A 21,697-nucleotide genomic window follows, 5' to 3' on the forward strand; every position below is an offset into this window, starting at 1 on the left:
ATTTGACGAGGAATTCGATCCTTACTGTAGTGACCCTGCATGGAATCACCTACTAACTGGCAACTAATAGCATGCATTAAACTTAATACAGCAAAATACTTAACAGAGTAAAACGTGCGAAAACATAATCCATAATTTACATATCAGCTTAGTAATATAATCCAGACTTAAATCTGTAGTGATACAACCAAATTGAAATCTTAAACAGTAAACATTATACAGTTATATCGAATCCTGCTGTATAATAAAATCCTCAAGGCTCCTGCTCCCTAGTCCTGCCTTGAACTACCAGCTCCGTCCATCCTGTGACCTGCTCCATGGAATAGGGTGTCCAAGATAACAACTAGGACGTGAGCGCTACGCCCAGTACATAGACATGAGTAAACATATGTATATAATGCATGCTACATGATGACTGGTAAAAGATCATCTGAAAAATCATGCTCAGAACCGGCGCCATATGAGTGCTGCCACCGCACGGATCAACCTCTGGGTGCAACCACACTCGTCTAGTACACCAGAGTAGACAGACATAAATGCCCCCGCCGTCGCGGTACTCTCAGTGACAGACTATCGAGTATAGAGCTGAGCGGCTCTATAATCAGGTATAACAAGGTATAGGCTCAACGTGTATATGCACATGACATATGAGTATAGAAAACGGTAAATCATACATCATGCCATATAATAATGCCAAATAAATGCAACATATAAACATGTATACTCGCTGGCAATCTCAGTCAATGTGTACGTACCTCTAGGCTAGTTCAAGTAAAGTAGATCCTAGGTTCCAAGCCTATATTCAAAAGTTCACCATATCACTACATAAATTCTATAAGCCTTAACTAAGCTAATAAGTACTCCCAAAACTTAAATAGATTCCCGGACCATACCTTCGTCCGTCGATAGCCCTTTGAAGTCGCTAGTCCCAGATGACTATAACCACACCTTGGTTATTTCAGAACCTCTATTATAACCGATAGGGCCCTCAAGTGTATAACTCACACTATATAACTGAAGAAGGAAACGCGGGAATTCGTATTTCAAAACTGAAGCAAATGAGCCCTATTTATAGCCAAAATCTCGGCAACGATCGGAACCACCGATCTCGGGATCGGAGCTTCCGATTCCAGCTCATTCTGTGCATGTCCGACACGTCGGGATCGGAACCACCGTTCCGGGATCGGAACTTCCGATCGAACCCCCGATCAACACTTGTCAAAACTCACGGCTGAGTCATCGAGCATTGCTGGCTGGCTGAGATCGGAACCTCCGTTCCTGATCGGAACGTCCGATCTCCGTGCATCCGATCTGCTTTCGAAGTGGTCAGGATCGGAGCTTCCGAACTGGGATCGGAGCTTCCGATCTGGCCCAAAGTCAAAAGCCCAAATTCCTCTTCCAAAGTCCAATAACACTTCGAAATAGATCAATTACCAACCCTTAATCATGTTTAACATATTATTATCTTAAAATGGGTTCCGGGTTACTACATTCTCCCCACCTTTAGATATTTCGTCCGCGAAATAACATCTAAAGATAAATCAAGATAACAATATGAAACAACAAACCATGTCTTATTACAACAACGGTAATTACATCTTATATGGTAATCAAAAATACAAAGCAAACAACTCAGGATATTCTGCTCGCATACGACTCTCAGTTTCCCAAGTTGCTTCTTCAACGCCTCGGCGCTGCCACTGTACCATCACAAGTGGTATAGTCTTGTTCCGAAGAACTTTCTCCTTCCTGTCTAGGATACAGATTGGTCGTTCAACAAAAGACAGATCTGGCTCTAGCCGAATATCAGTAGACTGAATCACATGAGATTCATCAGCTATGTACTGTCGAAGCAACGACACATGAAAAACATTGTGTATACTGGAAAGAGATGGCGGTAAAGCCAAACGATAAGCAACATCTCCGATCTTCTCCAGTATCTGGAAAGGCCCAACGTAACGAGGAGACAACTTGCCTTTCACACCAAATCTCATCACCTTCCTAAAAGGTGATACTCACAGAAAAACATATTCACCAGGCTCAAACTGAAGTGGCCTGCGGCGAATATTCGCATAACTGGCTTGTCTATCTTGAGCAACTTTGATCCTATGCTTGATCAAATCTACCTTGTCTACAATCTGCTGCACCAATTCAGGACCCTCGACTTGCCGTTCCCCGACTTCATTCCAGAATAACGGAGTACGACACCGTCGACCATACAATGCCTCGAAAGGTGCCATATCAATACTACGATGATAACTGTTATTGTAGGCAAATTCAATCAAAGGTAACTGATCCTGCCAAGATAAGCCAAAATCCATGACAGAAGAACGTAGCATATCCTCCAGCGTACGAATAGTGCGCTCTGACTGCCCGTCAGTCTCCGGATGATACGCCGTGCTCAAACTCAGATTGGTACCCAACGCTTGCTGAAAACTACCCCAAAAACGTGAAGTAAATCGCGGATCTCTATCACTGACAATACTCACTGGAATCCCATGTAATCGCACAATCTCCTGGATATATAAGTGTGCCATGCGATCATAAGAATACTCCCGGTTATAAGGAATAAAGTGTGCTGATTTTGTCAAACGGTCAACGACAACCCAGATAGCATCACACTGACGTGACGTCATAGGTAAGTGGGTGACAAAATCCATAGTCACGTGTTCCCACTTCCATTCGGGAATCTCAAGATTCTGCAGTAATCCACCTGGTCGTCGATGTTCAGCTTTGACCTGTTGACAAACCAAACATCTCGAAACAAATTGATACACACTTCGCTTCATTCCCTTCCACCAGAATCTAGTTCGCAAGTCCTTATACATTTTCATACTTCCAGGATGAACTGATAATCGACTCCTGTGAGCTTGAGATAGAATATCATTCCTGAGCTCCGCAACATTAGGTACAACCACTCTATTGGTTAGGCACAATAAACCATCTGCCTGAAAATGGAATCCAGATGTATTAACTCCATTGGCTAGACGTGCCAATCGCTGAGTCTTAACATCAGATATCTGAGCATCTCTGATTCGAGAATACAATGCTGGCTCAGATAGAATAGTATACAAACGAACCCCATTCCTCCCTTTCTTGTGCTTGAGCGTAAAACTCAATGAACAACACTCTTGAATCATATGAGATATTTCATTAGTCTGAAGTGCAGACAGTCTCACCTGCCGACTCAAGGCATCAGCAGTAAGATTAGCAGAACCTGGATGATATTTGATTTCACAATCATAATCCTTCAGGAGATCCATCCAGCGTCTCTGTCGCATATTCAACTCTGCCTGAGTGAATAAATACTTCAAACTCTTGTGATCCGTAAATATCTCAAATTTCTCGCCATAAAGATAATGTCTCCAAATCTTGAGCGCAAATACAATGGCGGCTAACTCGAGATCATGCACTGGATAATTACTCTCATGCAACTTCAATTGTCGAGAAGCATAGGCAATAACATGTCCATGCTGTGTCAACACACATCCCAACCCCTGACCAGAGGCATCAGTATAGACAACATAACCTCCTGATCCAGAAGGTAGAGCTAACACAGGTGCAGTAGTAAGACGTCTACGCAGCTCGTGAAATGACTCCTCATAATCCGAGGACCAAATGAAGGCAACATCTTTCCGTGTAAGCTGAGTCAAAGGCCTGGCCAACTGTGAAAAATTCTCGATGAACCGACGGTAATATCCCGCTAGACCCAAAAAACTACGAATCTCAGCAACCGTTGTCGGACGAGACCAGTTCAGCACTGCCTGTATCTTACTAGGATCAACAGATATCCCTTCTTTAGAAATCACATGACCGAGAAACACTACCCGATCAAGCCAGAATTCACACTTGCTCAATTTCGCATATAGCTGCTTATCTCGTAACGTCTGTAGAACAATCCTCAAATGTTGTGCATGCTCATCTTTGTCATGAGAATAAACAAGAATATCATCTATAAAGACGATGACAAATCTATCCAGATAATCTCGAAATACCTGATTCATCAGATTCATAAAGACTGCCGGTGCATTCGTCAAACCGAATGGCATCACCAGAAATTCATAATGCCCGTATCTGGTCCTGAAAGCAGTCGTAGATATATCTGAGTCTCGTACCCGCATCTGATGGTATCCAGATCTCAGATCTATCTTTGAATAAACAGAAGTACCCTGTAGTTGATCGAACAGATCATCAATTCGCGGCAAAGGATACTTATTCTTGATGGTGACACGATTCAACTGCCTGTAATCAATACATAATCGCATCGATCCATCCTTCTTCTTGACAAACAAAACAGGTGCTCCCCACGGAGAAACACTCGGACGAATATATCCCTTATCAAGTAGATCTTGCAACTGCTGTTTCAATTCCCTCATCTCTGACGGTGCCAGACGATAAGGTGCTCGGGATATAGGCGTAGTTCCTGGTACTAGATCAATACCAAATTCAACCTCTCGAACCGGAGGAAAACCAGGAATCTCATCAGGGAATACGTCAGGAAACTCGCTGACAACCGGTAGCTGATCAATACCCGTACTACTCATGGACATATCAACTGCATAGATGAGGTAGCCCTCCCCACCTGACTCCAAGACATGACATGCCTTCAGAGCCAAAACAAGTGGCATCGGAGGTCGTGCACCCTCACCATAAAAGTACCAACTATCACCCTCAACAGGATGAAACTGTACCAGACGCTGATAACAATCCACAGTAGCGTGATACAAAGTCAGCATATCTATTCCCAAGATACAATCAAAATCCGTCATCGCTAATATCATCAAATTAGCCGATAACACATTACCCTCAAATTCCAGAAGGCAACCCATCACTAGACGCTTAGTTACTACCTCCTGCTCCAACGGAGTAGATACAACTAAATCCATATCTAATGATACGTAAGGTAATCTATGTCTCTTAACGAAGCGACTAGAAATAAAGGAATGTGATGCTCCAGTATCAATTAATACAAGTGCAGGAATACCACATAACAAGAAGTTACCTGCCAACATGCGATCGCTTCCCTCAGTAGCCTGCTCCTGAGACAGAGCAAACACTTGCCCTTGAGTCTGGGGACGAAAACCAGAAGAACTCTGTGGTGCTGGCTGCTGACGTGGAAAAGTAGAAGCCTGAGATCTAACCTGGGATCCCGATCCACTAGCAGAACCCATGCGCTGAGGACAATCTCTCCGCAGATGTCCCTGCTGACCACAAATATAACAAGCCCCAGTAGCTCTCTGACATGAAGCTGCAGGATGCTTCCCACCACAGTGGCTACAAAACTCCTCCTTCTTCTTCTTCTTCCCAAAACGGAACATACCTCGTGAACCACGAGATCCAGATGAAGTAGTAGGAGTAGAAGAAGACGTAGGTCCAGATGGCACAACAGATTGAGCTCGAGGCTCAAAAGATCCACTAGGCTGTGCTGGCATCATCAATTATGCACGCCTGTTGCTAGTCTCCACAAGACGGCAACGGTTTACCAAAGTCTCATAAGATACCGGGTCATCACAGACGACAACCTGAGAGTAGATATCTTGGTTCAGGCCTTGCAAAAAGATATCATATTTCGACGCATCACTCTCATTGATATGGGGACTGAAAGGTAGCAGATCAAGAAATCGTTGCTGATACTGATCAATAGTCATTGATCCTTGCCTCAAAGTAAGCAACTCCATAGATCGTGCTTGGCGAACAGCCGGAGGAAAATACAATTTCTGAAACTCCCGACAGAAATCCCCCCAAGTCACCTGTCCTCTCTCAGTACGTGCCTGAGCAACCTTGGCATCCCACCAAAAACGCGCTCTATCCTCTAGAACGAATTCTAGAACTTCCAATTTCTGCTCATCAGTACACTCAAAAGCTCGGAACGTGCTCTCAAGTTTAGACATCCAGCTTCTAGCTTGTTCAGGATTCTCGCCTCCCACTAAGGGTTTCGGTCCTACCTGCATAAACTTATTAATAGTATAGCGACGTCGACCCTCATGAGGACGATGTTGATCATCCTGATGATGATGGCGACGATGATGATGAACACCTCCCTGGCCAACACTACCGTGACTCTCGTCAGCCATATCCTGAAAAGAATTGCACATTAAAATCCCAAATGCGCAAGAATTTACTCAAGACTAAACTAAATCCCAAGTACTAATCCCAAAATCTATGCATGCTCTGATACCAAAAATGTAGTGACCCTGCATGGAATCACCTACTAACTGGCAACTAATAGCATGCATTAAACTTAATACAGCAAAATACTTAACAGAGTAAAACGTGCGGAAACATAATCCATAATTTACATATCAGCTTAGTAATATAATCCAGACTTAAATCTGTAGTGATACAACCAAATTGAAATCTTAAACAGTAAACATTATACAGCTATATCGAATCCTGCTGTATAATAAAATCCTCAAGGCTCCTGCTCCCTAGTCCTGCCTTGAACTACCAGCTCCGTCCATCCTGTGACCTGCCCCATGGAATAGGGTGTCCAAGATAACAACTAGGACGTGAGCGCTACGCCCAGTACATAGACATGAGTAAACATATGTATATAATGCATGCTACATGATGACTGGTAAAAGATCATCTGAAAAATCATGCTCAGAACCGGCGCCATATGAGTGCTGCCACCGCACGGATCAACCTCTGGGTGCAACCACACTCGTCTAGTACACCAGAGTAGACAGACATAAATGCCCCCGCCGTCGCGGTACTCTCAGTGACAGACTATCGAGTATAGAGCTGAGCGGCTCTATAATCAGGTATAACAAGGTATAGGCTCAACGTGTATATGCACATGACATATGAGTATAGAAAACGGTAAATCATACATCATGCCATATAATAATGCCAAATAAATGCAACATATAAACATGTATACTCGCTGGCAATCTCAGTCAATGTGTACGTACCTCTAGGCTAGTTCAAGTAAAGTAGATCCTAGGTTCCAAGCCTATATTCAAAAGTTCACCATATCACTACATAAATTCTATAAGCCTTAACTAAGCTAATAAGTACTCCCAAAACTTAAATAGATTCCCGGACCATACCTTCGTCCGTCGATAGCCCTTTGAAGTCGCTAGTCCCAGATGACTATAACCACACCTTGGTTATTCCAGAACCTCTATTATAACCGATAGGGCCCTCAAGTGTATAACTCACACTATATAACTGAAGAAGGAAACGCGGGAATTCGTATTTCAAAACTGAAGCAAATGAGCCCTATTTATAGCCAAAATCTCGGCAACGATCGGAACCACCGATCTCGGGATCGGAGCTTCCGATTCCAGCTCATTCTGTGCATGTCCGACACGTCGGGATCGGAACCACCGTTCCGGGATCGGAACTTCCGATCGAACCCCCGATCAACACTTGTCAAAACTCACGGCTGAGTCATCGAGCATTGCTGGCTGGCTGAGATCGGAACCTCCGTTCCTGATCGGAACGTCCGATCTCCGTGCATCCGATCTGCTTTCGAAGTGGTCAGGATCGGAGCTTCCGAACTGGGATCGGAGCTTCCGATCTGGCCCAAAGTCAAAAGCCCAAATTCCTCTTCCAAAGTCCAATAACACTTCGAAATAGATCAATTACCAACCCTTAATCATGTTTAACATATTATTATCTTAAAATGGGTTCCGGGTTACTACATTCTCCCCACCTTTAGATATTTCGTCCGCGAAATAACATCTAAAGATAAATCAAGATAACAATATGAAACAACAAACCATGTCTTATTACAACAACGGTAATTACATCTTATATGGTAATCAAAAATACAAAGCAAACAACTCAGGATATTCTGCTCGCATACGACTCTCAGTTTCCCAAGTTGCTTCTTCAACGCCTCGGCGCTGCCACTGTACCATCACAAGTGGTATAGTCTTGTTCCGAAGAACTTTCTCCTTCCTGTCTAGGATACAGATTGGTCGTTCAACAAAAGACAGATCTGGCTCTAGCCGAATATCAGTAGACTGAATCACATGAGATTCATCAGCTATGTACTGTCGAAGCAACGACACATGAAAAACATTGTGTATACTGGAAAGAGATGGCGGTAAAGCCAAACGATAAGCAACATCTCCGATCTTCTCCAGTATCTGGAAAGGCCCAACGTAACGAGGAGACAACTTGCCTTTCACACCAAATCTCATCACCTTCCTAAAAGGTGATACTCACAGAAAAACATATTCACCAGGCTCAAACTGAAGTGGCCTGCGGCGAATATTCGCATAACTGGCTTGTCTATCTTGAGCAACTTTGATCCTATGCTTGATCAAATCTACCTTGTCTACAATCTGCTGCACCAATTCAGGACCCTCGACTTGCCGTTCCCCGACTTCATTCCAGAATAACGGAGTACGACACCGTCGACCATACAATGCCTCGAAAGGTGCCATATCAATACTACGATGATAACTGTTATTGTAGGCAAATTCAATCAAAGGTAACTGATCCTGCCAAGATAAGCCAAAATCCATGACAGAAGAACGTAGCATATCCTCCAGCGTACGAATAGTGCGCTCTGACTGCCCGTCAGTCTCCGGATGATACGCCGTGCTCAAACTCAGATTGGTACCCAACGCTTGCTGAAAACTACCCCAAAAACGTGAAGTAAATCGCGGATCTCTATCACTGACAATACTCACTGGAATCCCATGTAATCGCACAATCTCCTGGATATATAAGTGTGCCATGCGATCATAAGAATACTCCCGGTTATAAGGAATAAAGTGTGCTGATTTTGTCAAACGGTCAACGACAACCCAGATAGCATCACACTGACGTGACGTCATAGGTAAGTGGGTGACAAAATCCATAGTCACGTGTTCCCACTTCCATTCGGGAATCTCAAGATTCTGCAGTAATCCACCTGGTCGTCGATGTTCAGCTTTGACCTGTTGACAAACCAAACATCTCGAAACAAATTGATACACACTTCGCTTCATTCCCTTCCACCAGAATCTAGTTCGCAAGTCCTTATACATTTTCATACTTCCAGGATGAACTGATAATCGACTCCTGTGAGCTTGAGATAGAATATCATTCCTGAGCTCCGCAACATTAGGTACAACCACTCTATTGGTTAGGCACAATAAACCATCTGCCTGAAAATGGAATCCAGATGTATTAACTCCATTGGCTAGACGTGCCAATCGCTGAGTCTTAACATCAGATATCTGAGCATCTCTGATTCGAGAATACAATGCTGGCTCAGATAGAATAGTATACAAACGAACCCCATTCCTCCCTTTCTTGTGCTTGAGCGTAAAACTCAATGAACAACACTCTTGAATCATATGAGATATTTCATTAGTCTGAAGTGCAGACAGTCTCACCTGCCGACTCAAGGCATCAGCAGTAAGATTAGCAGAACCTGGATGATATTTGATTTCACAATCATAATCCTTCAGGAGATCCATCCAGCGTCTCTGTCGCATATTCAACTCTGCCTGAGTGAATAAATACTTCAAACTCTTGTGATCCGTAAATATCTCAAATTTCTCGCCATAAAGATAATGTCTCCAAATCTTGAGCGCAAATACAATGGCGGCTAACTCGAGATCATGCACTGGATAATTACTCTCATGCAACTTCAATTGTCGAGAAGCATAGGCAATAACATGTCCATGCTGTGTCAACACACATCCCAACCCCTGACCAGAGGCATCAGTATAGACAACATAACCTCCTGATCCAGAAGGTAGAGCTAACACAGGTGCAGTAGTAAGACGTCTACGCAGCTCGTGAAATGACTCCTCATAATCCGAGGACCAAATGAAGGCAACATCTTTCCGTGTAAGCTGAGTCAAAGGCCTGGCCAACTGTGAAAAATTCTCGATGAACCGACGGTAATATCCCGCTAGACCCAAAAAACTACGAATCTCAGCAACCGTTGTCGGACGAGACCAGTTCAGCACTGCCTGTATCTTACTAGGATCAACAGATATCCCTTCTTTAGAAATCACATGACCGAGAAACACTACCCGATCAAGCCAGAATTCACACTTGCTCAATTTCGCATATAGCTGCTTATCTCGTAACGTCTGTAGAACAATCCTCAAATGTTGTGCATGCTCATCTTTGTCATGAGAATAAACAAGAATATCATCTATAAAGACGATGACAAATCTATCCAGATAATCTCGAAATACCTGATTCATCAGATTCATAAAGACTGCCGGTGCATTCGTCAAACCGAATGGCATCACCAGAAATTCATAATGCCCGTATCTGGTCCTGAAAGCAGTCGTAGATATATCTGAGTCTCGTACCCGCATCTGATGGTATCCAGATCTCAGATCTATCTTTGAATAAACAGAAGTACCCTGTAGTTGATCGAACAGATCATCAATTCGCGGCAAAGGATACTTATTCTTGATGGTGACACGATTCAACTGCCTGTAATCAATACATAATCGCATCGATCCATCCTTCTTCTTGACAAACAAAACAGGTGCTCCCCACGGAGAAACACTCGGACGAATATATCCCTTATCAAGTAGATCTTGCAACTGCTGTTTCAATTCCCTCATCTCTGACGGTGCCAGACGATAAGGTGCTCGGGATATAGGCGTAGTTCCTGGTACTAGATCAATACCAAATTCAACCTCTCGAACCGGAGGAAAACCAGGAATCTCATCAGGGAATACGTCAGGAAACTCGCTGACAACCGGTAGCTGATCAATACCCGTACTACTCATGGACATATCAACTGCATAGATGAGGTAGCCCTCCCCACCTGACTCCAAGACATGACATGCCTTCAGAGCCAAAACAAGTGGCATCGGAGGTCGTGCACCCTCACCATAAAAGTACCAACTATCACCCTCAACAGGATGAAACTGTACCAGACGCTGATAACAATCCACAGTAGCGTGATACAAAGTCAGCATATCTATTCCCAAGATACAATCAAAATCCGTCATCGCTAATATCATCAAATTAGCCGATAACACATTACCCTCAAATTCCAGAAGGCAACCCATCACTAGACGCTTAGTTACTACCTCCTGCTCCAACGGAGTAGATACAACTAAATCCATATCTAATGATACGTAAGGTAATCTATGTCTCTTAACGAAGCGACTAGAAATAAAGGAATGTGATGCTCCAGTATCAATTAATACAAGTGCAGGAATACCACATAACAAGAAGTTACCTGCCAACATGCGATCGCTTCCCTCAGTAGCCTGCTCCTGAGACAGAGCAAACACTTGCCCTTGAGTCTGGGGACGAAAACCAGAAGAACTCTGTGGTGCTGGCTGCTGACGTGGAAAAGTAGAAGCCTGAGATCTAACCTGGGATCCCGATCCACTAGCAGAACCCATGCGCTGAGGACAATCTCTCCGCAGATGTCCCTGCTGACCACAAATATAACAAGCCCCAGTAGCTCTCTGACATGAAGCTGCAGGATGCTTCCCACCACAGTGGCTACAAAACTCCTCCTTCTTCTTCTTCTTCCCAAAACGGAACATACCTCGTGAACCACGAGATCCAGATGAAGTAGTAGGAGTAGAAGAAGACGTAGGTCCAGATGGCACAACAGATTGAGCTCGAGGCTCAAAAGATCCACTAGGCTGTGCTGGCATCATCAATTATGCACGCCTGTTGCTAGTCTCCACAAGACGGCAACGGTTTACCAAAGTCTCATAAGATACCGGGTCATCACAGACGACAACCTGAGAGTAGATATCTTGGTTCAGGCCTTGCAAAAAGATATCATATTTCGACGCATCACTCTCATTGATATGGGGACTGAAAGGTAGCAGATCAAGAAATCGTTGCTGATACTGATCAATAGTCATTGATCCTTGCCTCAAAGTAAGCAACTCCATAGATCGTGCTTGGCGAACAGCCGGAGGAAAATACAATTTCTGAAACTCCCGACAGAAATCCCCCAAGTCACCTGTCCTCTCTCAGTACGTGCCTGAGCAACCTTGGCATCCCACCAAAAACGCGCTCTATCCTCTAGAACGAATTCTAGAACTTCCAATTTCTGCTCATCAGTACACTCAAAAGCTCGGAACGTGCTCTCAAGTTTAGACATCCAGCTTCTAGCTTGTTCAGGATTCTCGCCTCCCACTAAGGGTTTCGGTCCTACCTGCATAAACTTATTAATAGTATAGCGACGTCGACCCTCATGAGGACGATGTTGATCATCCTGATGATGATGGCGACGATGATGATGAACACCTCCCTGGCCAACACTACCGTGACTCTCGTCAGCCATATCCTGAAAAGAATTGCACATTAAAATCCCAAATGCGCAAGAATTTACTCAAGACTAAACTAAATCCCAAGTACTAATCCCAAAATCTATGCATGCTCTGATACCAAAAATGTAGTGACCCTGCATGGAATCACCTACTAACTGGCAACTAATAGCATGCATTAAACTTAATACAGCAAAATACTTAACAGAGTAAAACGTGCGGAAACATAATCCATAATTTACATATCAGCTTAGTAATATAATCCAGACTTAAATCTGTAGTGATACAACCAAATTGAAATCTTAAACAGTAAACATTATACAGCTATATCGAATCCTGCTGTATAATAAAATCCTCAAGGCTCCTGCTCCCTAGTCCTGCCTTGAACTACCAGCTCCGTCCATCCTGTGACCTGCCCCATGGAATAGGGTGTCCAAGATAACAACTAGGACGTGAGCGCTACGCCCAGTACATAGACATGAGTAAACATATGTATATAATGCATGCTACATGATGACTGGTAAAGATCATCTGAAAAATCATGCTCAGAACCGGCGCCATATGAGTGCTGCCACCGCACGGATCAACCTCTGGGTGCAACCACACTCGTCTAGTACACCAGAGTAGACAGACATAAATGCCCCCGCCGTCGCGGTACTCTCAGTGACAGACTATCGAGTATAGAGCTGAGCGGCTCTATAATCAGGTATAACAAGGTATAGGCTCAACGTGTATATGCACATGACATATGAGTATAGAAAACGGTAAATCATACATCATGCCATATAATAATGCCAAATAAATGCAACATATAAACATGTATACTCGCTGGCAATCTCAGTCAATGTGTACGTACCTCTAGGCTAGTTCAAGTAAAGTAGATCCTAGGTTCCAAGCCTATATTCAAAAGTTCACCATATCACTACATAAATTCTATAAGCCTTAACTAAGCTAATAAGTACTCCAAAACTTAAATAGATTCCCGGACCATACCTTCGTCCGTCGATAGCCCTTTGAAGTCGCTAGTCCCAGATGACTATAACCACACCTTGGTTATTCCAGAACCTCTATTATAACCGATAGGGCCCTCAAGTGTATAACTCACACTATATAACTGAAGAAGGAAACGCGGGAATTCGTATTTCAAAACTGAAGCAAATGAGCCCTATTTATAGCCAAAATCTCGGCAACGATCGGAACCACCGATCTCGGGATCGGAGCTTCCGATTCCAGCTCATTCTGTGCATGTCCGACACGTCGGGATCGGAACCACCGTTCCGGGATCGGAACTTCCGATCGAACCCCCGATCAACACTTGTCAAAACTCACGGCTGAGTCATCGAGCATTGCTGGCTGGCTGAGATCGGAACCTCCGTTCCTGATCGGAACGTCCGATCTCCGTGCATCCGATCTGCTTCCGAAGTGGTCAGGATCGGAGCTTCCGAACTGGGATCGGAGCTTCCGATCTGGCCCAAAGTCAAAAGCCCAAATTCCTCTTCCAAAGTCCAATAACACTTCGAAATAGATCAATTACCAACCCTTAATCATGTTTAACATATTATTATCTTAAAATGGGTTCCGGGTTACTACATTCTCCCCACCTTTAGATATTTCGTCCGCGAAATAACATCTAAAGATAAATCAAGATAACAATATGAAACAACAAACCATGTCTTATTACAACAACGGTAATTACATCTTATATGGTAATCAAAAATACAAAGCAAACAACTCAGGATATTCTGCTCGCATACGACTCTCAGTTTCCCAAGTTGCTTCTTCAACGCCTCGGCGCTGCCACTGTACCATCACAAGTGGTATAGTCTTGTTCCGAAGAACTTTCTCCTTCCTGTCTAGGATACAGATTGGTCGTTCAACAAAAGACAGATCTGGCTCTAGCCGAATATCAGTAGACTGAATCACATGAGATTCATCAGCTATGTACTGTCGAAGCAACGACACATGAAAAACATTGTGTATACTGGAAAGAGATGGCGGTAAAGCCAAACGATAAGCAACATCTCCGATCTTCTCCAGTATCTGGAAAGGCCCAACGTAACGAGGAGACAACTTGCCTTTCACACCAAATCTCATCACCTTCCTAAAAGGTGATACTCACAGAAAAACATATTCACCAGGCTCAAACTGAAGTGGCCTGCGGCGAATATTCGCATAACTGGCTTGTCTATCTTGAGCAACTTTGATCCTATGCTTGATCAAATCTACCTTGTCTACAATCTGCTGCACCAATTCAGGACCCTCGACTTGCCGTTCCCCGACTTCATTCCAGAATAACGGAGTACGACACCGTCGACCATACAATGCCTCGAAAGGTGCCATATCAATACTACGATGATAACTGTTATTGTAGGCAAATTCAATCAAAGGTAACTGATCCTGCCAAGATAAGCCAAAATCCATGACAGAAGAACGTAGCATATCCTCCAGCGTACGAATAGTGCGCTCTGACTGCCCGTCAGTCTCCGGATGATACGCCGTGCTCAAACTCAGATTGGTACCCAACGCTTGCTGAAAACTACCCCAAAAACGTGAAGTAAATCGCGGATCTCTATCACTGACAATACTCACTGGAATCCCATGTAATCGCACAATCTCCTGGATATATAAGCGTGCCATGCGATCATAAGAATACTCCCGGTTATAAGGAATAAAGTGTGCTGATTTTGTCAAACGGTCAACGACAACCCAGATAGCATCACACTGACGTGACGTCATAGGTAAGTGGGTGACAAAATCCATAGTCACGTGTTCCCACTTCCATTCGGGAATCTCAAGATTCTGCAGTAATCCACCTGGTCGTCGATGTTCAGCTTTGACCTGTTGACAAACCAAACATCTCGAAACAAATTGATACACACTTCGCTTCATTCCCTTCCACCAGAATCTAGTTCGCAAGTCCTTATACATTTTCATACTTCCAGGATGAACTGATAATCGACTCCTGTGAGCTTGAGATAGAATATCATTCCTGAGCTCCGCAACATTAGGTACAACCACTCTATTGGTTAGGCACAATAAACCATCTGCCTGAAAATGGAATCCAGATGTATTAACTCCATTGGCTAGACGTGCCAATCGCTGAGTCTTAACATCAGATATCTGAGCATCTCTGATTCGAGAATACAATGCTGGCTCAGATAGAATAGTATACAAACGAACCCCATTCCTCCCTTTCTTGTGCTTGAGCGTAAAACTCAATGAACAACACTCTTGAATCATATGAGATATTTCATTAGTCTGAAGTGCAGACAGTCTCACCTGCCGACTCAAGGCATCAGCAGTAAGATTAGCAGAACCTGGATGATATTTGATTTCACAATCATAATCCTTCAGGAGATCCATCCAGCGTCTCTGTCGCATATTCAACTCTGCCTGAGTGAATAAATACTTCAAACTCTTGTGATCCGTAAATATCTCAAATTTCTCGCCATAAAGATAATGTCTCCAAATCTTGAGCGCAAATACAATGGCGGCTAACTCGAGATCATGCACTGGATAATTACTCTCATGCAACTTCAATTGTCGAGAAGCATAGGCAATAACATGTCCATGCTGTGTCAACACACATCCCAACCCCTGACCAGAGGCATCAGTATAGACAACATAACCTCCTGATCCAGAAGGTAGAGCTAACACAGGTGCAGTAGTAAGACGTCTACGCAGCTCGTGAAATGACTCCTCATAATCCGAGGACCAAATGAAGGCAACATCTTTCCGTGTAAGCTGAGTCAAAGGCCTGGCCAACTGTGAAAAATTCTCGATGAACCGACGGTAATATCCCGCTAGACCCAAAAAACTACGAATCTCAGCAACCGTTGTCGGACGAGACCAGTTCAGCACTGCCTGTATCTTACTAGGATCAACAGATATCCCTTCTTTAGAAATCACATGACCGAGAAACACTACCCGATCAAGCCAGAATTCACACTTGCTCAATTTCGCATATAGCTGCTTATCTCGTAACGTCTGTAGAACAATCCTCAAATGTTGTGCATGCTCATCTTTGTCATGAGAATAAACAAGAATATCATCTATAAAGACGATGACAAATCTATCCAGATAATCTCGAAATACCTGATTCATCAGATTCATAAAGACTGCCGGTGCATTCGTCAAACCGAATGGCATCACCAGAAATTCATAATGCCCGTATCTGGTCCTGAAAGCAGTCGTAGATATATCTGAGTCTCGTACCCGCATCTGATGGTATCCAGATCTCAGATCTATCTTTGAATAAACAGAAGTACCCTGTAGTTGATCGAACAGATCATCAATTCGCGGCAAAGGATACTTATTCTTGATGGTGACACGATTCAACTGCCTGTAATCAATACATAATCGCATCGATCCATCCTTCTTCTTGACAAACAAAACAGGTGCTCCCCACGGAGAAACACTCGGACGAATATATCCCTTATCAAGTAGATCTTGCAACTGCTGTTTCAATTCCCTCATCTCTGACGGTGCCAGACGATAAGGTGCTCGGGATATAGGCGTAGTTCCTGGTACTAGATCAATACCAAATTCAACCTCTCGAACCGGAGGAAAACCAGGAATCTCATCAGGGAATACGTCAGGAAACTCGCTGACAACCGGTAGCTGATCAATACCCGTACTACTCATGGACATATCAACTGCATAGATGAGGTAGCCCTCCCCACCTGACTCCAAGACATGACATGCCTTCAGAGCCAAAACAAGTGGCATCGGAGGTCGTGCACCCTCACCATAAAAGTACCAACTATCACCCTCAACAGGATGAAACTGTACCAGACGCTGATAACAATCCACAGTAGCGTGATACAAAGTCAGCATATCTATTCCCAAGATACAATCAAAATCCGTCATCGCTAATATCATCAAATTAGCCGATAACACATTACCCTCAAATTCCAGAAGGCAACCCATCACTAGACGCTTAGTTACTACCTCCTGCTCCAACGGAGTAGATACAACTAAATCCATATCTAATGATACGTAAGGTAATCTATGTCTCTTAACGAAGCGACTAGAAATAAAGGAATGTGATGCTCCAGTATCAATTAATACAAGTGCAGGAATACCACATAACAAGAAGTTACCTGCCAACATGCGATCGCTTCCCTCAGTAGCCTGCTCCTGAGACAGAGCAAACACTTGCCCTTGAGTCTGGGGACGAAAACCAGAAGAACTCTGTGGTGCTGGCTGCTGACGTGGAAAAGTAGAAGCCTGAGATCTAACCTGGGATCCCGATCCACTAGCAGAACCCATGCGCTGAGGACAATCTCTCCGCAGATGTCCCTGCTGACCACAAATATAACAAGCCCCAGTAGCTCTCTGACATGAAGCTGCAGGATGCTTCCCACCACAGTGGCTACAAAACTCCTCCTTCTTCTTCTTCTTCCCAAAACGGAACATACCTCGTGAACCACGAGATCCAGATGAAGTAGTAGGAGTAGAAGAAGACGTAGGTCCAGATGGCACAACAGATTGAGCTCGAGGCTCAAAAGATCCACTAGGCTGTGCTGGCATCATCAATTATGCACGCCTGTTGCTAGTCTCCACAAGACGGCAACGGTTTACCAAAGTCTCATAAGATACCGGGTCATCACAGACGACAACCTGAGAGTAGATATCTTGGTTCAGGCCTTGCAAAAAGATATCATATTTCGACGCATCACTCTCATTGATATGGGGACTGAAAGGTAGCAGATCAAGAAATCGTTGCTGATACTGATCAATAGTCATTGATCCTTGCCTCAAAGTAAGCAACTCCATAGATCGTGCTTGGCGAACAGCCGGAGGAAAATACAATTTCTGAAACTCCCGACAGAAATCCCCCCAAGTCACCTGTCCTCTCTCAGTACGTGCCTGAGCAACCTTGGCATCCCACCAAAAACGCGCTCTATCCTCTAGAACGAATTCTAGAACTTCCAATTTCTGCTCATCAGTACACTCAAAAGCTCGGAACGTGCTCTCAAGTTTAGACATCCAGCTTCTAGCTTGTTCAGGATTCTCGCCTCCCACTAAGGGTTTCGGTCCTACCTGCATAAACTTATTAATAGTATAGCGACGTCGACCCTCATGAGGACGATGTTGATCATCCTGATGATGATGGCGACGATGATGATGAACACCTCCCTGGCCAACACTACCGTGACTCTCGTCAGCCATATCCTGAAAAGAATTGCACATTAAAATCCCAAATGCGCAAGAATTTACTCAAGACTAAACTAAATCCCAAGTACTAATCCCAAAATCTATGCATGCTCTGATACCAAAAATGTAGTGACCCTGCATGGAATCACCTACTAACTGGCAACTAATAGCATGCATTAAACTTAATACAGCAAAATACTTAACAGAGTAAAACGTGCGGAAACATAATCCATAATTTACATATCAGCTTAGTAATATAATCCAGACTTAAATCTGTAGTGATACAACCAAATTGAAATCTTAAACAGTAAACATTATACAGCTATATCGAATCCTGCTGTATAATAAAATCCTCAAGGCTCCTGCTCCCTAGTCCTGCCTTGAACTACCAGCTCCGTCCATCCTGTGACCTGCCCCATGGAATAGGGTGTCCAAGATAACAACTAGGACGTGAGCGCTACGCCCAGTACATAGACATGAGTAAACATATGTATATAATGCATGCTACATGATGACTGGTAAAAGATCATCTGAAAAATCATGCTCAGAACCGGCGCCATATGAGTGCTGCCACCGCACGGATCAACCTCTGGGTGCAACCACACTCGTCTAGTACACCAGAGTAGACAGACATAAATGCCCCCGCCGTCGCGGTACTCTCAGTGACAGACTATCGAGTATAGAGCTGAGCGGCTCTATAATCAGGTATAACAAGGTATAGGCTCAACGTGTATATGCACATGACATATGAGTATAGAAAACGGTAAATCATACATCATGCCATATAATAATGCCAAATAAATGCAACATATAAACATGTATACTCGCTGGCAATCTCAGTCAATGTGTACGTACCTCTAGGCTAGTTCAAGTAAAGTAGATCCTAGGTTCCAAGCCTATATTCAAAAGTTCACCATATCACTACATAAATTCTATAAGCCTTAACTAAGCTAATAAGTACTCCCAAAACTTAAATAGATTCCCGGACCATACCTTCGTCCGTCGATAGCCCTTTGAAGTCGCTAGTCCCAGATGACTATAACCACACCTTGGTTATTCCAGAACCTCTATTATAACCGATAGGGCCCTCAAGTGTATAACTCACACTATATAACTGAAGAAGGAAACGCGGGAATTCGTATTTCAAAACTGAAGCAAATGAGCCCTATTTATAGCCAAAATCTCGGCAACGATCGGAACCACCGATCTCGGGATCGGAGCTTCCGATTCCAGCTCATTCTGTGCATGTCCGACACGTCGGGATCGGAACCACCGTTCCGGGATCGGAACTTCCGATCGAACCCCCGATCAACACTTGTCAAAACTCACGGCTGAGTCATCGAGCATTGCTGGCTGGCTGAGATCGGAACCTCCGTTCCTGATCGAAACGTCCGATCTCCGTGCATCCGATCTGCTTCCGAAGTGGTCAGGATCGGAGCTTCCGAACTGGGATCGGAGCTTCCGATCTGGCCCAAAGTCAAAAGCCCAAATTCCTCTTCCAAAGTCCAATAACACTTCGAAATAGATCAATTACCAACCCTTAATCATGTTTAACATATTATTATCTTAAAATGGGTTTCGGGTTACTACACTTACCCTAGTAGGATGAAGGTTTATGTAAACCCTCCATAGAAATGGGAAAAAAACAGATCACGATTTTCCTCTATAGTTGGGGTATCACCCTTACCCAAATTGTAAGGTCGAAGTTCCCGACTTCAACAACCTAAAAAAAGCACAGAAAATGTCAAGAAAGTCCATTAAACAAAATAAATGTCCAATATAGAGACTAAAATATTTTAAAATTCACAATTCAAAATATGGTTTATAGATAGAATTTAAATAGATGGTTTTTAATTTTTAATCAACTCACCCAACAATTTATCCACCAACCCTACATTTACACATTTATGCATCTAATAATAATTATAATAATAATAATTACAAATTTGGGGTTTTGAAGAAATATTTTCATCGTTTTTTTTATTAAATATCATTAATTATTCACCGATAAGTAGATATACATTTACTACAAATAGGAGGACATCATTAATTGGAAAAAAGTTATAATTGCTAACATCCATCTAAAACTCACAATTCAGACAGTAAGAGGTAGACACACCTTTCATCCCAATTTTGCTTATCACCTTCTTTTCTTTTCTTTTCTTTTTTTAATTTTTAATTTTTAATCTCAAATATATAGACATACCTCCATTATTTATTTTATTATTTTCTCGATATATACCTGTTTAATTTGGGAATTTCTAGTTAACTAACTATTGGAAATATAACAAACCGTTCAAGTAAAAAAAAATAAATACACAAATTTGTCAGGAGAGCTGTATATAATTTAAGGTTGCGCTTACTTGTCTTGATAAATGAAATATTACATAATTAATACCGATTAATCATATGTTTACTTGTAAAATTGAAAATGAGTATAAACAGGGATGTAACTAGGATTTGTTTTCTTCAAGGGGAGCTAAATTTTAAGTACAAAAAAATTATAGACATTGAATATTCTAATTTATATATATATATATATATATATATATATATATTTAATAATCTAATTAACTCTGTAAATTTATATATCATTTAGTTTTTCATAAGTTTTTAATTTTATTAAATATCAATATCATAATAATGATATAAAAAGTGCAAATTGCTCAAAAATCCCCAATGCAAACATGTTTTGCTCTGTACTCCCTAGCCACTTTTTTGTATCACATTTTTTGTTAATTTGTACCACATCTTGTATGGTTTTGTACCACATCTTATATTTTTTTGTACCACATTATGACTAAGGTTCCCAAAGCAAAACATGTTTGCATTTGGGGATTTTTTAGCAAATTGCCCATATAAAAATCTAACTTTTATTATATTAGCTCCCCTAAACTTAATAGAGAATATTATATTATATCATTACACAATTTTTTTTTTAAATAAAGCATTTTCCATTTGAAATCTAATATACGGATGATACTTGTCTAATTTTTTTAATTAATTATCTTTATAATATAATTTATTATAAGGATAATATAATTGAAATTTCTCAAACTCCATTTAAAAATTTAGTTAGTCCAAATCAAAGTTAAAATAGCCCAAAACAGAAAAAATATGTTTGATAGAACCCAAAACAAAAAATATTATTAGTCTATATCAAACATTGAAAGAGCCCAAAATAAAAAGTTTTTTTGAAAGAGCCCAAAAAAAAAAAAACATACATTATATTGGACTTTAAAAATATAAACATAATATACACATATATATTAATATATGGGCTATTGTTGGTCCGTCCCTGAGTATAAATCTTTCGATCCATA

This window comes from Henckelia pumila, chromosome 1 (assembly GCF_033568475.1).
Source record: "Henckelia pumila isolate YLH828 chromosome 1, ASM3356847v2, whole genome shotgun sequence".
In the NCBI taxonomy this organism is placed as follows: Eukaryota; Viridiplantae; Streptophyta; class Magnoliopsida; order Lamiales; family Gesneriaceae; genus Henckelia; species Henckelia pumila.